This window comes from Onychostruthus taczanowskii, unplaced genomic scaffold (assembly GCF_017590055.1).
Source record: "Onychostruthus taczanowskii isolate IOZ18803 unplaced genomic scaffold, ASM1759005v1 scaffold8, whole genome shotgun sequence".
Classification (NCBI taxonomy): Eukaryota; Metazoa; Chordata; class Aves; order Passeriformes; family Passeridae; genus Onychostruthus; species Onychostruthus taczanowskii.
The window spans coordinates 10,812,677-10,831,882 of NW_024505892.1; the positions used below are offsets into that span (position 1 = coordinate 10,812,677).

The window sequence follows — 19,206 nt, forward strand, 5'->3', positions numbered from 1 at the left end:
GTTAATCACTTTCTTGAAGAAAACATGCAGCATCTTTTCTTCATGATAGTTTTTCTAGTACAAAAGTGTTCAATTTTCTTACACTGATGGTTAAGAAATAAACCACTGAATTGATTAAAAAGATTTCACAGGATGAAAAATTCATTTTCTTTACAGATTGTCCTGTTCAATAGCATGAGGATAGTAAAATCTGTAGAAAACCTTCTTGAAAAAGGTAAAGAAGGCTGATAGAACATTTCTGTAGCATCCAAGAGCTTGTATTTCATCAAGCTGGATGTGACTGTAAGACCCTGTCTCAGATCATCAGTTGAAAGGTTTTGAAAGAGCATTGTATCTGCTGGGGGTTAGAGAACACCTCAGCTTTTGGCAAATAATTTTATCCTAGAATTAAGAAACTGTTGTTGATGAAACTACTGTCCAACAAAAGAGCTCCAGTAAAAAGTTTAGGCTTCTTCAAAGTTATGTAGATTCCTAATTTTCATTTATTTATATATAATGTATATAATATATATATTCACACACAAATGTGTGTGTATTTAAATGTTTATATTGTCAGTCTGGTTTTTTTCTAGGGTTGTTAAAGAAACTGGGTTCTCAAGCAGTTGAAATTGAGTCCTTTGATGCTGGCGGATTTGAGACTAGGGAAACTTCCATGAAAAGTGGAAAGCAGGATGGTAATTATAGGTCACTTTGCATTTCTGTTTTGCTTAATTTACAATCTGAAGTACAGTCAGGTGGTTGGGCATTTGAATGTTACAGCTGTTACAGTCTAATCACAGGAATTCGGTGAGACTAGTCATGTGTTTCCTTCTACAGATTCCTAGAAATGTTAGTGGAGACTACTCTGTGTCTTCAGTTATTAAAAAGAAAAACTAAGTGAAGTAAATAAAATTATTACTGTGGTTGTCACTCAGGGATATCAAAAGAAAAAAAAATACTCTCTTAGTCTGTGAAATTGCCTGTAGTGTTAATTTATTGCTATAAAGATAGCATGGAGATGGCAAATATATTGATATTTCATTAAAAGAAAATTTCAGATGTGTTAGTTTTTTGTATTTAAAAATGTGTTCATGTGTAGATGAACATTATGCCCCCATTAGCAAGATTGAATTGATGGCATTACTGTTGAAATTAAAAATAGACCAGTGTTTTTGAAATAGAAAATTTTGCCTGTTTATGATTTGGTTCAGCTAGACCAAATTAACTTGGACACTTAGCAGGGTCTCTCATTTATTCTGGCGTAAGAACAAGCATTGGGCAGAGCTTCCCAGTCTCAAAAAACGCGATGATGGTAAGAGGCCTCCATAGTGTTCCCAGCCAGCTGAATGCCTGAGGTATTTTGCCATACAGGAAATCAATTGCAGCTGAATGTGCACTGTTTCCACTTCAAGTATATAAACAGGCCTTATGATGATATAAAAAAGAAGAAAGATATTAAATAGTTTCTTGAAAGTTCAGAACAGAAACATTTGATGTTCATTTTCTGTGGATTCTTCACTGTCACCTTTGGCTCAGTTCATGGCACAAAAATAGCACAGAAGGAGAGATGAATTAATGTTGGATACTCTAGAAAAGGGAAACGTAAAGCAGTATCTTAGAGAAATGAAAATAATAAAAAAGGTATCCTTGTTCAGTTCCAGTTGATATTCTGCTGAGGCTGGGAGGGGTTACAAGTTTAATAGAGGGAATGAGTTCTTTCCCTTGTTAAATCAAAAATCCTCCATTTTTAGGCTTCAAAGCAGGCTAATAAATTTTGTGAGAAAAAGCTGCACTGCAGTTTTACTTAAATAGCTGGGTTTGGTAGGAGAAACGCTATTTTTGTTCAGATGTTTTTCATGCTTTGTTGATCTTTGGCAAATACCTAGATTTGATGGAGGCACCAGGCAGATCACAGTGACCCATGTCTCTGATGTACGTTATAGGCCACTGATGTTGCTTACCAGGGAAGTGAGGGCTCATTTGGATAGAGGTTTCCAGCCATTAAAGATAATTATGTTGAAAATCAGCTTTAACAATTTCCAGAAGGAGTGTGGCCTGAAGCCCTTGGGCTTTAGAGCTTGGGAGCCCAGCATTACTTCCTTGCTTCAGCACAGGCATACAGCATGACCATAGACAAGCTGTCTGATCCAGATTTTTAAAGATATGTAGGTAGGCAGAGGTGGTAAAGGCTCTTAATGGGATTTTCAGAATCACATTAGTTTCTAATTCCTATTCAAAATCTGACTCCTTAGCTTGTCTGAACTGGATTCAGCCCGTGCTATGTTTTATTCAGCTCTTTAGGGCAGAATGGGAGGTGTACGTATGGTGAGCGTGACTTAAGGGGAATAAACTGAGGTGTGCCTAGACCCCTGCTGAGCCGTGCAGCTGAGCTCCCTTTTATCCTTTCTCTAATTCCATGATTTCTACCCTCCTTCCTGCAGAATGCCAGAGACTCAGCGGAGGAGAGGAAAAGTGACTCCATTTTGCCCAACCTAACAGCGATATATTCGGTGAGTACTCTACCAGGTAAATTTTTTTTACTCTTAACTTTTTAATTTAAACTTTATTTTAAATGTGAGATGATGTTTGGTGTGCCTCTGACTGAGAGGATTACCACTGGTGTATGGTGAATGTGCCTCAGGTTAACCATGAGGCTGCTCAGTATCCAAGCCCACAGTAGGTCACTGTGCTGAACGGGCCTGGCGTGTGGGTTAGCCAGGAGAGGGGGTGTTCCTCATGTGCACACTATTGGGATTTTATGCTAATTAAATCCCATTTTGGGGGGGGGCACCTAAGCAGTTACGGGAGGTTAACTGTTCAGTTTTAGCCTTTGTTTCTGAAACTGAGGTTTTGCTAAAGATCTGTAGATGAAATTTTGTTCGGTTGCTTGATTCTCTCTCCTTGGAAGTAAAAGTGCCACTTTCATGGAGAAACAATGGTCTCCCTATGGGGATGGGGAGATCCAGGACAACTTTGTTCTCCTGAGATTTCCCATGTTAGTCCATGTCATTTTAGCTTATTTTTTTAGTGATTTGTTTACGTAATCTCATTGCCTGACAGTCTTGGAGCATCTAAGGAACTTGGGAATGTAGGAAAAGCAGGTTTATATGCCGTGGAAATGTAACCTGATTGCAATAACTGATTTCACTCCTTTGATTATCTGAAACAAATTGACATTCCAGAAAGCTTCACAATAGGGCTGGAAGGAGACTCTACAGAAAATATTAAAAAAGAGAGCTTTAAGCAAGATTCCTTTCTCCTCCTCTCCAACAAGAAAGATTCCTTGTGCTAACCTAAAGGAATCTTTTCTTCTCTCTGGAAAAAGCAGATGTTCAGTGGCTAACAACTCAGACACTGCTATTTGGAAAAACTTGATGCATTATAGGTAATATACTTCGCTCCTTGCAGTGCCACTGTTGAAACCAGTGTAGCATAGATAAGTTTATAATTAAAAAAAAAAAAAAGAAAGGTGCATTATGTTAATTGCCCTGTGACCTTCAGAGGGAATACTAATATGCTATATTAGACCACTAATAAATAATATTTATTCTTTTACCTTGCTGATAGTGGGGCTTGTAATATAATTTTGTAGCATGTATTTATGATCCAATTGTGCTCAAACATTTATGAAATTTTAGAAGAATATCAACTTTATTTTGATTTCAATGCTTTGAGATTGCATAAGTGTAATAGAGAGACACTTGCAGGGTTGTGTAGCATTAGATTGAAGTTTACATCTGACAAACATTAGTGAGATCTTACTTTCCTTTGGATCCAAGGGAGAACAGTCTCTGTAAGTAGAAAAACGTTTTGTGGAGACTGCAAGAGGAAAGACCAGAAATTCCTCTTCAGTCTTTTCCAAAAATAGCAAGATTTGAATAAGGTTACATGTTTTAACATGCATTAGAGAAAAATAATTGGCATGACCTAAATTCAGTACACTAGTTTTCTGTGTTATTTGCAGTTAATTACTGGCATATTTTTTTATCCACAAGCATGGAGGGGCTGTACATTCCCATCTTCCACACAGGAAATAATTCTATTTATTTAGCTTGAAGTTTGTGCATATCCAAATGCATGCAAAGTATTTGCCTAGTGACCTTAGAGTGAGTTATTTGCACAAACTCTCCCCCTTCCCTGATCTCCATTTCATTTCATGTGTGCTGCTTGGCCTTGGTTTTGAGTTGCAGTGGTTTTATTCTGTTTTCATGATGAACAGAAAAGCCAACCAGACCAGCAGACTCGAATAACCTCTTTTCTGAAAGTGGAGATAACATGGATTGTGCCTGTAGCCCAAGATGCAGAGGATTTCCTAAGATTCTTTGGGATCCCTGGCAGAGAAGCATTCACTGTGAAGTGCTTAAAAAAACTGTTGTGTCAACAAAGCTGGAGTGTGTGGGAATGTATCAACTAAGGGGATAAGGCATTCAAGGACTAGATGAAGTGCATATTGTAAGGAATTCATTTTGTGCGAAAAAGGAAGAAACACAAAATATGAGAATTGGTGCTCTGTAAAAATAGGAGCTTAATGGTTTAGGCAGATAGAGTTTTGAGGGATGGCTGTTGAATCTTACCAAATAACCACCGGTAATTTTGCCAAATTTGCTTTACATGTCAGGCTTAAATCTGGAATAACTAAGAATATTTTCATTCTGAACAACTTTTGGGGGTGGTGGGGGAAAATGTTTTATGAAATTTTTTTCTAATTTGCTATTGTCCATTTGACTTATATTACAATAATATTTGTTTTTAATTGTTTCAATAAGTTGGTGGTTAGAATGTCTTTAGAAGGATTGAAATGGGCTTCAGCATCTATTAAATCATAAAATGTTGTAGCAGCGAAGGAAACATTAGATCAATATACTTTATTCTGACAATTCTGTGTGACTTTTAATATGCAGTGTGTTTATGCTAAAAGTCAATACATTAAAAAAATTCCTCGAGCATTTGTGCATCACTGAATGCTTTGTTTAGGTCATGCCTTTAGTGTTGTGAGGGCTTGCAAATCTGTGTGGGGGTGGAGAGGAATGATCCTATGCCCACGTATGAGCTTTTCTGTAAGTTGGGTCTATTTTTGGTATGCAATGAAACAGAGGTACAGAGTGAAAATAAGGGTTCAGTTGCAACGTGAAGGCCTGTAAAAGCTTTCCTATTGTGGGAAGTGCCTACCAAGCTCTTAGAGCAGTTGCATTAGTGTCCATGGGAATATTTGGGGTTTAATTTAGCATGCTAGATTAGGGCCTAATTCCTTAATTAAGGCTCACATTTTTAATAAGTTTCCTGCAAACCCTTTGTGGCTGACTACAGTTGTGGAACAGACATAATATAAAGCCCATCTCTAGGGTTTTCTGTTACTGGCAGTTTTATGAAAGCTGTCATTCTGTTTCAGAGCGATGAAGCTGACCAGCAAACATAATCTTTAATGGGAGGATTCAAGATCTGACTAGACTTCTTAAAAAATGCTAATCCAAATAATTTATGCCAGCGATGTATTGAAATTCTATGTACCTAGTACATTTAGACTAATGTTTTTATAAAAATTGTGATAACTGCTTCAGAAAGGCCTTTGTTAATTGCAAAAACGGCTTTTCCAGATAGAGGCTGCTTAATTCTCTTGTCAGTTCCCATGTTTGGGATTTTCTGCTGTGAAAAGGCGTAAATGAATTGTCTGAAAGCATTCAGAAATTGTATAATTAGGATTTTGTTTAACTTGTAGGCAAAGTGGTTTAATTTTTAAACATTTGTATATTAAAGTGTTGAAGAAAAATTCTTATACGTATATATTTTTTTTAAAATCCAAAGAAACAAGCTCACTCACGCCTATCTGCTTTCCCCCTGCCACACTTGCTTGGAGCGGTCAGTCCTTTCCCGCTGCCATCTCCCATTGTTGCAGTCAAGTGACCAAGGAGAAGTGTATACTTCCTTTTGTGTCCTGTAGATAGGGCTTCGTAATTGATGACTGCTGCTTTCTTTCTGGCAGAAAGGAAATGAATGGGCAGTAGTGATTATAGCACATCTGTTGTTTTCTGGTGAGCATCCTGTACAGCAGTGAAACTGTCTTGAAGACTACTTTTTTTTTTTCTTTTTCTTTTTTTCTATTCAGGACTAGTTAATAGTCATGACAGGGGACTAGTACAGGGACAGTGTTGTTCCTTTATCACAGGTGCAGCCAGAGCAGAAAAAGCAAATTGCACACTGGAAGAAAATAATTTGCTTTTCAAACAAGTGCATTTTACACATGCATACACACACACACACAATCTTACAAAATCTTTATGGATGTGCTATGTATTGATTGCAAGTGAGTCCTGTCTTCATAGTTGACTGCCTTATAGATTTAATACTCCAAAATCAAGCTGGAAATGGCTTCCTTTGGGGAAGGGGAGAAATAAAATAGCATTCATACCAAGGACCCAAAAGGTGAAACATTCACACATCTTTCACTACATTTTCTAAGATGCCATTTCCAAGTCTGCGATGCCATTGTCCAGCTCCTGCTTGAGCATCTTCTGCTTGATGTGTTGCAGCACAGCTCTCAGAAGTGCTGAGAAACAAACTAGGGAGCTCTGTAGTGTGCTCCTGCTCTCCCAGAGAGGAGGTTGGGCATGTATGGAGCTCCTTACTTGGCTTTACATATGACAGAGAAAGAAGTTCTGGGGACAGATGAATGGTGAGCTGTTGGTCAGTGTCTGGCCTGAGAGAAGAATGGGACTTGGCGCTGGGGAAGGCAAATGTCTGGAGAAATGATTGAAAGAGGCCAGTAAAGCAGCTGAGTGAAGTAGTTTATGGTAGCAGTGTACCGCAGCTTGTCCCTTCCATCACACCAGCCATAATTTTTCCACAACTTTTTCTTTCTAACTCTTGTATTATAAACATGTGAAAGTGGTATGGACTCTATGCAAACCCTGAGTGCGTGTCTTGAGCATTTTGTTCTCTCTTGCCATGCAAAGTGTTTGAAAAACCATTAATTGAAGCTCTGTAAGTCCCAGTTCTTACCACTTATTTAGTTGCTTGTTCCTTCCTTTTCTTTCATCCTGTTTATTTGCACCATTTCTTGTAAATAAGATGCCAGTATTCTGCTTTTGCACAGACTAAACAGATTGGTACTTGAACTAACAGAGTTTGTGTTGGGCTTGGATGCAGCTGGTTAGCTGAAGTCAGCGATCTGGGTAGTGCTGCCCTCTTCCTTGGGGGTTTCTGATGGGTATTGGATAAAATTGGGGTTTTTTTCAGCCCTTTCTTGCCACTTGCAATCCCGAGAGCTGCTTTGTCCCTATCCTCTTAGGAGAGGACAAATGGTACGTTGAGATGTACAGCTTCCTATCCATAGGATGCTGTTTAGCTGGGAGCTTACGGCCTTTCAAAGGTTTTTCAAATAACAGATGCACCTGGTCACTAGAGATGGGAAAAGTGAGAGAGCATTCTGTGCTGTAGGTGCACACCAACATGGCTGAACACAAAATTCATGGTACCATAAGTGAATCATGCTGCAGTTAATGTACCAGGTTAACCTTTAGTCATTCCTTGATCAGAGCAGAATTCAGAAGATGAAAAAGCAGGTGACATAACCCCAAATTTAAATATTTAAATTTAAATTGAATGGGGTTTCCTTCTACCTGTGATAAAACTGGTGGTTTTTTGTTTGTTTTTTGTTTTTTTCAAAAGACTTATCTAAGAGTAATTTAAGCAACTAAGTAATCCTTTTGCTTTCTGAGTGAGATACACAAAGACCCTATTCATGCCTCTGAAGTCTTTTAAACATTTAGCCTACCCCCATAGGATTTCAGAATTATCTTGCATCTCTTGGCAAGCATTATGGTGTAGCTAAATATTAGTCATGGCAAAAGGCAAGTAATACAAGAAAAAAACCACAGAATAATTCAGAATTTATTTGTTCAAGGTTTTGTAAATTCCATTTTATGGATCTCTTAATATATGGAGCTTTATAAAGAGTGCATTATTAAGAAACATAATATATTGTTAATTTGAGCTTTTTACAATTCTGAGCACTACATTGATAGATTATTCTGCACCACTTGAATTACTTGTGAGAAACACTTGAGTATTTGTGTGACTTAATGTATTCAAATTACTGTATAGGAGTTTGCTAAGATAGTTTTTTATGCAATCTTGGCTTTGAGAACAGATGTGACTTCTTTTATCATGAATTTAAGATGCAGTACATGACCTAGAGCATGACTATAGATTCTTTTACAAAATTTTCAAAGACAGCTCTTTGAGTACATATGCATTGATGACTATACACACAAGCCAAAATCCTATTAAAAATTAAAAATACTTCTGCCATTGAGGCAGATAGTCATTAAAGCTTGATACATAGCTCTTCAGTAAAAGAAACTTCAACAAGACCTTCAACCTCTAAAAGAAAGATTAGCTACTGCTTTTATCAGTATGGACATCGCTTTGAAGAAACTGAACATCTGGTTTCCTTCTGGGAGAATTATGTTCTGTCCACTTGACCCTTTGTAAAAGTAAATATTTTTATTAGTTATGTTATATAGGAATTTGAAAAAATATTTAATACATGAAAATTATGAAATTTCATGTATTTAATACATGAAATCTCATATTTAGCTTCAGTTACAGAAGTGCAATACATCAAATGATCTTATGTTCTTGATTAATGAGTTTCTATTTTATTAAAAATTATACCAGTATGGAATTTGATAAGAGACATAACATTTTCTTTGTTTTCCTTTTAATAAGAAAGTTATTTATTTTTCTCCCTTTCTCCCTTGTCCCCTCCCAAAATTATTTTGTCAAACCACAGACATTTCAGCCATCACTCCTTTCCTTCAGCTGTGACTGTAAACTGCACTTCCAGCATGGATCCACCTGGATGATATTTGCTTACCATATAATTTAAACATGTAAAGTTACTTAGTAAAGATAGTTACATGTTTTGACTGTGATCAAACAGACGTTAAGGTTTATTTGAGATGTAGATTCTAATCCTGTTTTCAAGGTAGAATAGAACAGGCCATAATATCATAGTTATATTTATTTCTTCTATGTAAAAATAGATTTCTTAGGAAGAGTGCCCTCCATGCATCACAGGTTTAAACACAAATTTCTTGTTTTGTGCTGGTATGAGAGTGAGTGGATATCTTCTAAAATACACAATGTAGCCTTTTAACTAAGGAAGGCATTGGACTTAATGCAATGTTACACTCGAAAAATTATTTCACAAGTCAAGCCAGTTAGGAATTTTTCAGCCAAAAATACTTTGTTGGAAAACAACAATTTATTGAAAACAGAACATTTCACACAAGCAGTTTTCGACAAAATTATCAGCAAGAGAATTTTTTCAGATATAGGATTGTAAGAAAACCTGTTTCGGTTCCATGGAAAAATAACAATGTAACTTAAAACTCAAGGAAATACTATCTCTCTGGAAAGCTCTGTCTCTATTTTTAATTATACTTTCTTTTGAATTGGAGTCCTTTAATGATTTCTAACTCTTTCTCACAAGGAACGTGGCTATTTTCAAAATTCTACTTTTCATTTTTCCATTAAGTGGGAAAGATGGCTTCCTAGTTTATCCTAGTCTATTGATCCCCATTTTTGCAAATTTTTCCTATGGAAAAGAGTATTCCATTGTTTTAATGCAAACTTGCTGACAAATGGCAGACATTACATGACTCAAGTCATGGCAAATGATTCCCTCTGTTCTTTTTCATTCCCCATTTGACATGTATCAAAATCTGCTGATGACTTATGAGTGAAATTAAGACTTACTCCAGTAAGTGACTGTCAGTGAAGTTAAGACTTACTCCAAATTCTTATAAATTTTATTTGTCCCATTTGTTGTTGTTGTTATGATTGGTCTAAACTGTGTTGCTTATGTAATAGGCACTGTAAGTGCCTGTCTCTTTACTGGATGTGCCAGGGTTGAGGGTTTATTAATCTTCAGGGTGAACTAAAGCCTTTCAAAAGACTGTGCTATCAGAGTAGACAGGTTTTGATTAAGTGGGTTGCAGGATAATTGAGCAACACTTGTGCCAAATATGTCTAGGATCTAAAGCAAAAATACAGAGTTTATGTGTTTATTTTGGGAATAGGTTCATAGTTGTACGTTTGCCTTGTACAGCAATATTTATGAGAAATGACATTGAAGTGGACTGTAAACAGCACATTATAATATAAAATGTTGCTGTGTCTCTGAAGCACATCTGGTAATACAAGATGTAAAGCTATTAATTTGGTCAGGACAATGAGTTCTTTATGAATTGGGACTAGCCCATTGAAATGAGTTTGCTCCTGAATTAATGATGATGGAGGGTGGGGAATTTGGAGTAATGACCATCTGCTGGGTTGTTGATGTCCAGCAGGCTTTGAGAGACAGAGTGACGCCTGTGGTAACATGCTTGGGCAAATCTTAATTTCTGTATTGCTACTAAGCATAGAACAAGGAAACAAAAGATGGATGAAACTGTAAAATTTAGGTAATTTTTGCATGAGACAACTGTCTTCCAAGGGTTGAAGCTTACTATTATTCTACATTCCTGAGCACAGCTTGATTTGCTTCCCCCACCAGCCAGGAGAGATGAGAGACAAAAAACCCAAATGTTTTTTACTCTGGGGACTGGAGGAGCCCCACACAAGTGCTGTTGTGTTTCATCTCCTATGGTGCAACAGTGCATATGTGATAAACTGAGTCCCCAGCTCTTCATCCCTGTTGCTATTCATCCCATGTACTGAAATTGCTTCCCAAGATGTAGTTTATCTGCCTGAAACTCTAACTCTCATGAAGCTCTTTAACAGCCTTTCAGCACTGAGAGTGGTGTACATTTCTTGAGATTGTCAAATCATATTTTGTCTTACCCATACCTTTATGAGACTTAAAGATACCGGAGTGTAAATTGTGTAGTGTAAATAACTGTATAAATGAGGGAGGCATGAAATTCCCTTGCACAAGTAATTTCCTTCCCTGCTTGCTTGGATATTAGTCTTCAAGGAGAGTGACATAAGCTGCTGCATGCTTGCTGGAAATGAGATGAGTACCTGGGGTGTTTTCCTTAAAATGAACTGGCAGTACTGGTAGAAAAATGCGTGCTTCTTTCTGTGTATGTGGAAAGCATAGTGTAAACACACATCTATTTATAAGTAGGCATCATACAAATATCTTAATATCTCTATAGTGTCATGCTTCCTGCCGTTGATCTTTGTCACTAAAAGTAAACAAATAATTTTTCCTTGATGATTCTTACACATTAAGGTTGCAAACCTCTACTTCCAAAAATGCTGCTCATGGTAAATATCTTGAAGATTACACCATCCATGGTGTTCTGGTATGATTGGTTGGAATATTTTCGAAGATTATTTCATACTCTTTGTGAAGTGTTCGTTTGGATATAGCATTTTCCCTGCAGTCTACAGAAGCAGGCCCACACTTGGGAATAGGTGGAGTGCAGCCTTCTTAGGGAGGCACCAGTATCCCAGAGGAAAAGCGGAATGTAAAACATTACCCAATAATCAGGCACTGGGGGACCCGTGGGCCATCTTCCTCAGGCTCTGCATTTGTAGAGCATTCAAGTGTTCTTCCTAAGAGATTTCTTTTCCTTTATTGCAGCCAAAAGGTTGATAATCTTTTTTTCATTTGGTATCTTCTTATAAGATCTTGCTAAGTAACCACTCCGATACATCAGTTAAAGTAGATATTTGATGGAGTTCTTGCAGGGTAGAAAAAAGAGCAGAACTGCAGCAAAAGCTCACAGAATGTGTATGTGGTTGAAATTGACTTTATTATCTATTTCAGTTTTAATACATGCTTGAATTGGTAAAAGAAAAATATATTTTTGTAGTTACTTCTCTGAAAAGTGGAGAAGTTCTCTTATTTCCTTGGAGAAATATGCTGAATCTTCAGCTTCAGAGATTTGAGGCTCGTAGTTATGGACAATCTGTTTTAGCTAGTAACTTTTGTAGCAAATTAATTAATCAAATAGTTGAGTTTCTGTGTAAATTTTGCTGACAGTTAACTTTGGAAAAAGACAAAATAAATCTAGACATACTGTAAAGGTTATGCTAATTCAACCCATCAAAGTTTACATGTCACACCTCATTCTTTAGTTTTGTAGTTTTGTTTTGGGGTTGTTTTTTTGCTTGTTTGGTAGTAAGAACAATTTGAAAGAAGTACCACATAGTTTACATGTTTTGAAATAGATAAATTTTTTCTTGAATTTAGGTGTAAAAACTCAAAGCTGTCAAAAATAACAGGTAATTTTCAAGTTTGGTAGTTGCCATAATGTTCACTATAGTTGCCTTTATTAAGTATCCTGGGTTCCTGTTTTCCACAAATTGGGGTAGATGCTAAAATGACTGAACAGTTTTCAAAAAGTTTGGCCTTTGTTTTATAACTAGGATTCATTGCAGATTCTTCCCAAACTTTAATAGTTTACGCTTAAACTGTATTACAATTTGATTTTTTGAAAAAAAAAAAAATCCAAAGCCCCCAAACAACAAAAATTACCTCGCATTAAGGATCTGCTTTACATTTCATGCTGGCATTAGCATGATGGTGCCACAGGGATGCCCACACTTAAACTTGTGTATGGAACAGCCAAAAGAGGACTTCGCTTGCTACAGGAGGGCTGGGCTACTGCCTCTGAACTCTGCTTGTGCAAAAATCTCTTGCTCTGACACAGTGGAAGGAGGTATCCACCATTTGTTGGATACACAGGAACTGAAAGTTGCAGAGAGATTTCTTGAAGTACAGAGAAAGAAAATTATGCTTGTTTCAGAAAGGTTTGTATCTGGTCTGTTTTAAAGGTCAGGACTGAAAGGTAGAAGCAAACCCTGACCCAGTGGCATATGCATAAGGGAAGAGGAGTTCAATTGCATGTAATTATACTTTCTCCTCTGCAGAAAGTATAATTGTCTTTTATTCTTTCTTCTCTCCCTGTTCTGCTTTTTATGCCAGTGTGTGTTTTTCTGTCTCTGTCCCCAGTCAGAGTTCTTTAAGTCTTTGAAGCATGTAATAAGACACAATTAAGAAAAAATTGTTCTAAACTATGTGTCAATAAGTTTTTATGAGCGTAGGTGGTGTGAGAGAGGAGTACTGTAAGGTTACACCTGTGTAAAATTAAGATGGGCCCAGGGGTGTTCCCAGGCCTGGGAGAAGATGGTCTGTGATGGTCATGTTTGCTGGTATGATGTTGGGAAATGACACAGATGGTTTCCAGGCATGAATCAGTCCCTAGTGCAGTTCAGCCATCACTTGAAAGATGGTTCTTATGCACCCTGTTTTGGAGACTAGGATTATTCATTGCCAGATGTGTTATTCTGTCCCAGCTTGCTTTTGCACCCAGGAGCACTTTTTGGGAACATCTAATGCATTAATTTAAGAATAACCTTAGTTTTTCTGATAGTGAAACCCTGCAATGTGACGTCAGCATTTATTCAGCATCAGAGAATCTGCAGATTGGTCCAGAAATCCCACGAGTGTTTTCACTGTGGGGATGATCAAGGGTCACGTTTTATTTGATGTCAGCACATCTTCTCAGTCAGCATTTCTCTGCAGATTTTTAGTTCCTTGCTTGGGTAAGTTTTCTCCACAATTGCTATTGTTTATTTCAAAGTGAATTTCTGAATTGTTTGTTCTGTAGAGAGAAATGGAGGAGTTTGGAACTGGGAAGGAGGAAACAGAAGAGTTTGGAACTGACTTGGCACTTGTTAAATTGATATGCCCTGGTGGGTGAACACATAGTGGTGACCATTAGGGAAAAAGTGATAGAAGCTTGGTGGCATCTCTGGGAATTCTGCAAGGCTGTGGGAACAGTGACAGGATGAGGAGGAGATCAAGTAACTGTCATCGAATTTAAAGGGAGCAAATGCTTCTTCCCCCTACTCCTCTTGCCTAAATGCAGTAAGGCTTAGAGGGCTATAGAAATCCATTTGCTGATCAGACAGAGTGGTTCCCTGCTTTTTGTGGTAACGTACATAGCTCTTGGTGTGTGTCTGAAATACAGCAGGGACTTTTTTTTTTTTTCCTGTAGCCCCACTGAATAGGCTGACATAATTTCAGAGTGAGGCAGGGCCAGGTGGTTTCCTCTCTCTGCTGTGCCTCTTGCTGGGTTCAGTGGGAACCTGGTGTTGTTAGTATGCACTCTGTGTGCCTGTGTTCCTCAGAGGACAAAATGTGGGCTAGGCAGCAAGAATGGAGGAGCTGGGGTTTTTGTGTACTAAGGATGGCATTACATAACTTGAAACAGCATTATTGGAATACCTCTGTGTTGTTTCAGTAGATCAGTGCTTAATTTTTGAATGAAATATTAAGGTTTATAAATGGTTAGTTGTGTGTCTTGGCAGTGCTTTAGGTTTTTTCCCCAGTTACTAAACTCAGAAGGGTGTTATGCAGAAAGTTCACATAAGTTATTTCTTCCCTTTAAAGTGGAAGAAAAGGAACTTTCATCTGAATTCACTGGGCTTAGCTCTGAGAATTCAAAAGGCTTTGGAAACTGGCTGAAGCTCTTGGTACTGACTTGAGTAATATCCCTTTGAATATTTACTTTAATCAAGCCGATTTAGAGATTCCCGCTCACACCCCGTCCTTATTTTTGTTGGTTTCCAGTACTAGATCAAATGACCAATGAAATATAAAGTTGTTTTCTTAAAAATAGGTTCTTCTGGAGTTGTCAGTGGTATTGCTATAGCTGGATTTTGTGTTATTTTAGCACATAATAGGTATTTCTTTGTTTCTGTGTTTGAAAGATAAGTCTAAGTTATTTATTTTCTGAGAAGGTGAATCAAGTATCAAAGTGCACAATGGCTCAGACTCCATGCAGTTGTAGAGAATTACTTATAAACAACTGATTGATCAAACCATGTCTCTTAGACTGATGTAGAAAAACAGTCATCTGAAGGAAATCACCTTTCCAACTATAATACTCTTAAGTCATGTTATTATTCCCCCCTGTGTTGTTTCTGAATGGAAGTCACATTTTGGTCAGCGAAGGTTTGCATTTGGCAATTCAATGTTTACTAAGAAATTTGGCTCTTCTGAGAAAGAATACTGGAGACAAGAGGCTTTATGTATTTGTATAGAATGAGTTTCCATGTCTAGAGAATACAGCAGTTTAACTCAAAAGAAATGTTTATTCAACAGCTTGTCACCTGCTTCTGTCAAAATGGTCATTCAAATTCCTTTGGAAATTCTGGCAGGTTAAAGATTGTTACCTTGAGTGGTTTCCCTTTCAACAGTTTTAGTCTCCTAGAATCTGTACTTGAGCTGATCAAGTACAAGTGCTGAAATAAATTCCTTTCCATTTCTAGTCCTATTTCATGTAATATTCCTTATTCTTTCTAATGAATATATTTAATGACTCTATAGTGCATGTGCTCTGTGAGGGATAAAGCATGAATGTAATTTGAAACTGTAGATTCTCTGTGCTCTCGCATGCAATTCAGTGCCACAAAAGCCAGTTGGACTATGCCTGCAGTTACAGAACTCTGAACTGGGGACATACTTTTCAAAGCCAGTGTACAGCAAGAGGGCTCCGGCTTCTCCATCCCAACTAGTTACAGTGTTCTGCAGATAACTGCAGGCTTTGGCTCTAGAAGGCATGTTGTTTGCAAGCCATGCTTCAGCAGTTGCACTCTGGAGTGGCTTGATAAATGGTGGAGTGTTTTTACAGGAAATGTCCCAATCTGAGTTATGAGGCCATTCATTTGGGTAAATTGCAAGGGGATGGACTCAATGCTGTTAGCTGTAATGTCTGTTATTAATTTCCTCTTTTTTAACATGTGTGCTCAGTGTGTATATAAATATATATACATATATACACATAGATGTATGTATTCCCAAAGTGGGGAGAAGGAAAAGCTGGAGGAACGTGAAGGGGTCCTGCAGTCAGCTGCCTGAGCCAGGGCTGGGGGGCTGCCAGGTTCGGCAGCGTTCAGAGCCTGCAATATGTCAGGGCTCAGAAAGCTATTAACTGTTGATTCTTTTGTGTGATTTGCTGTGTTGTTTCCTAATGTTGCATACTCTGTGATGAAAACAAAACCCCAAAATTTTCATTGATGATACTTCACTGCAGTCAGAAAGTTAGATGGACTTTTTCTGATGGCTGTGGGTAAAAACCCCGCAACAAACGTGTTTTAGAGGGCATGCCTAAGTAGTTATGCATGGCTGTACTTTGGCTAGCCACTCAAATGACAATTTCTGGAAAAGCCAGCTGAGTATTACTTGTCTAATAATTATAAAGTCTACATCTAAACCTCTCATTTTAGCAGTAATGCCATACTCAGGCAATGGCAGTGGAAGGAGACACACAAATGGGCTTTGTAGGAGCCTGTTCTCCTCATGGTGAATCTGTGTCTGAGTCTTTCCTTTTAAATGTAATGGTGTCACTGTGTGTCATGGAGACAAAACTAATGAAGGATCCACATATAAAGCAATAATTATCCTTTATTCTGGTTTCAAGTAGATTTCCCCTTCGTGAACATTCCCCTTGTCAGCAATGCCAAACAAAACATTCCTTTGTATCTCCCCCCACCAGATTTAACTCTCCAAATGAGTTTACAGTTGAAGAGGAAAATATCATTCTCTCTTCTTTACTTGGAATTAACAAGTCTTTAGGAAAATTTTTAAGAAAGTAAATTGACTTTCTGGACAGTGCTGACATTTTTGTCTTTCATCAGTATGACCTTATTCTGGAAGTTCTGTGGTTTTCTTTTACAATGAGGTATGAAGTTATTTCTTTGAAAATTTGCAGTGAATCCAAACATATTACAAGTATTTTACAGAAAAGGTGTAGTAACCTAATTGGAGTTGATGCATACTAATTTCTCTGCTGTTAGCCAAACTGGAAGAAAAACAGCAGTACTTTTAAAAAATATGTGCATGAGAGAATAAATTTGTGATTTTAATTTGGTGCAGAGCAGCATTTTGTGGTTTGCTGTTTTTTGGTTTGTTTTTATTTTGGGAGGTGGGGGAGAAGCTTTCAGAAACGTATTTAAGTGCAGAGAAGAAATACCCCTGAAACAGCTGATTTTGAAAAGCACTTTTCTGTATTTATACCCTTGAAAAGCATTGGGCTGTTCTGTACTCTTGGAGTATTTGCTTTTGGGTGCTTTTGCTTATCTCTGTCAAGTTGTCAGGGTTTACACTGCATACTGGTTATGTGAGTTGAGGAAGATGTCATTCCCTATCTCAGTGCCTTGACTTTGGCCCTACACAGAGTTAAAATACATACAAATTTCATTCTTCCCATAGATAATAGCTTTCTACTGACCTTGACTATAAGGCATTTCACTGCAAGAGGGCTATAAAGTTTTAATTTAAAGTGAAACAAGCCCCGGAAATACCTTCATTATTATCATAGTCTTGTGATTTCAAGAGAAACTACCTCGAGTAATAGACGTAGCCTGATGTCCTTACTAAGCAGATGGCAAGGTTGTTTCCTTTCTTCTGGTAAGTAAGTGTGACAAAGTTAGTGAACTTTAGTTGGGTGTCAAGAAACTTCCTGAAACAGAAATGAAAAATACAAAAAGGAAGTGTCAGACGGTGAAACACCTGCAGACACAGCAAGATTGTTTCTACCATCAGGTGTATTGGGATTCATTGCTATGTTATCCATCACTGTAATATTTATTCAGCACATGGGACTGGATTCAAGTAAATTTAAGGCTTTGCATATTATAGTTTATTTTCATTGTTACTTGACTTGTTTGCTGTAATTGGACTCCTTGGACTCCAGCAACAGCTTTGCTTCCTCGCAGCCTGATTTTATTTCTTCCATTGAATGATGCACTTGCCCATCAGTGGTCTTTTCCAAGATGATGTTTAGTGATACCCCAAGCACAGGCATCAGATAAAAAGAGAAGTGTCTTTTTAAGTGCTACACACCCTCTCTAACAGAAAATACAATTTGGAGGAGGCTTACAGCCTGTAAAAGCAGGTACCAGGGGCTCTTTACTACATATGCCAGATGCGAGTCTGGAGGATTTTTTTGTTCGTTTGTTTTCCTTATTTTTTTTCTTGTATAAAAGAGAAATGGGAATAAAAGCTGAATGTTAGGATGCTAGCTGGGTTATGGCTCATTTGCTTGTTTGGTTTTTTTAATATCTGTGAGTGGAGTGGAACAGCAGCAGCAGTCCTTGTCTTTAACCAGAAATCTTAAAATTGTTGAGCACCGGAGTTGCTGAGCACTGGAGGCTTGAATATAAAAAAGACTAAAGAGGGACAGAATGTGAAAAAGACTGAAGAAGGACTCTTTGCGTGCGTGCATCCCTCTGATTGCTTATTAGCCATATCAGCATCTCTTCTAATTGTAGCAAAGTTCAGAGCTTTGAAAGGAATTCGAGTAATTCTGTGATAAACAATGCTGAAATTCTTTCCTCTTCAGTTTCCTTTGCTTAACCATGTGCACTATAAAGCAGTCTCTGCTACTCAAGAAGTTTGACAGGTTCACATCCAGCTGTGGAATGTATTGGATTTTTTTTTTTCTTCATTTATTAAGCCAAAACTATTGACCTGGTAGTGAGGTTTAGGCTCTGCAGCTCATGAGAATGAAATCCTAGAATGGTTTTGGTTGGAAGAGATCTTAAAGATCATCTAGTTCCTCCCTGTCATGGGCAGAGACACCTTCCACAAGACCAGGTTACTCAGAGCTCCACCAAATCTGGCTTCAACCCTTCCAGGGATGGGGCATTTGCCACTTTTCAGGGCAACTCCTTCTAGAGCCTCACCACCCACAGTAGTAAATTAATCTAAACCTATTTCCTTTCAGTTTGAAGCCATTCTCTCTCGTCCTGTCACTACATGCTCTTGTAAAAAAATTCTCTCTTCATCTTTCTCATAGGCCTGTTTCACATACTGGAAGGCCACAATCAGGTCACCCTGAAGCCTTCTCTTCTCCAGTCTGGAAAACCCCAGTTGTCTCAGCCTTTCTTCCTAGGAGAGGTGCTCCATCCCTCTAATCAACTTTATGGCCCTCATCTAGACTTTCTTCAACAAAATACACAACCTAATGCATTTGTAGTTGTATTTCTCCTGAGAAAGATGCAAGAAGAGGGGATGCTAGTGACCAGTCAAAATACTTAACATATTTAAAAAATACTTTAAATTTGATTTTCCCCCACAAAGTCTGAACAGTTACCTGGAATATATAGCTGGAAGGATGAATGGTGAACAAGGCAGAAGTGCAGCTATAAACCCAACATTCAGAGACTGTATTTAGGGTGACGTGGTAAAAGGACTGCATAAAT

The 19,206-nt window shown here is 37.8% G+C and overlaps 1 protein-coding gene across 1 annotated transcript in view; it reads left to right on the plus strand.

The window, feature by feature from the left end:
- Positions 1-19,206, plus strand: part of PLEKHG1 (pleckstrin homology and RhoGEF domain containing G1) — a 126,308-nt gene that overhangs the window by 9,460 nt on the left and 97,642 nt on the right. Inside the window, exon 2 of the mRNA XM_041423946.1 lies at positions 2,421-2,489. The gene's annotated coding sequence lies outside the window, so the exon portion shown is untranslated. The remainder of the gene's footprint in view (positions 1-2,420; positions 2,490-19,206) is intronic.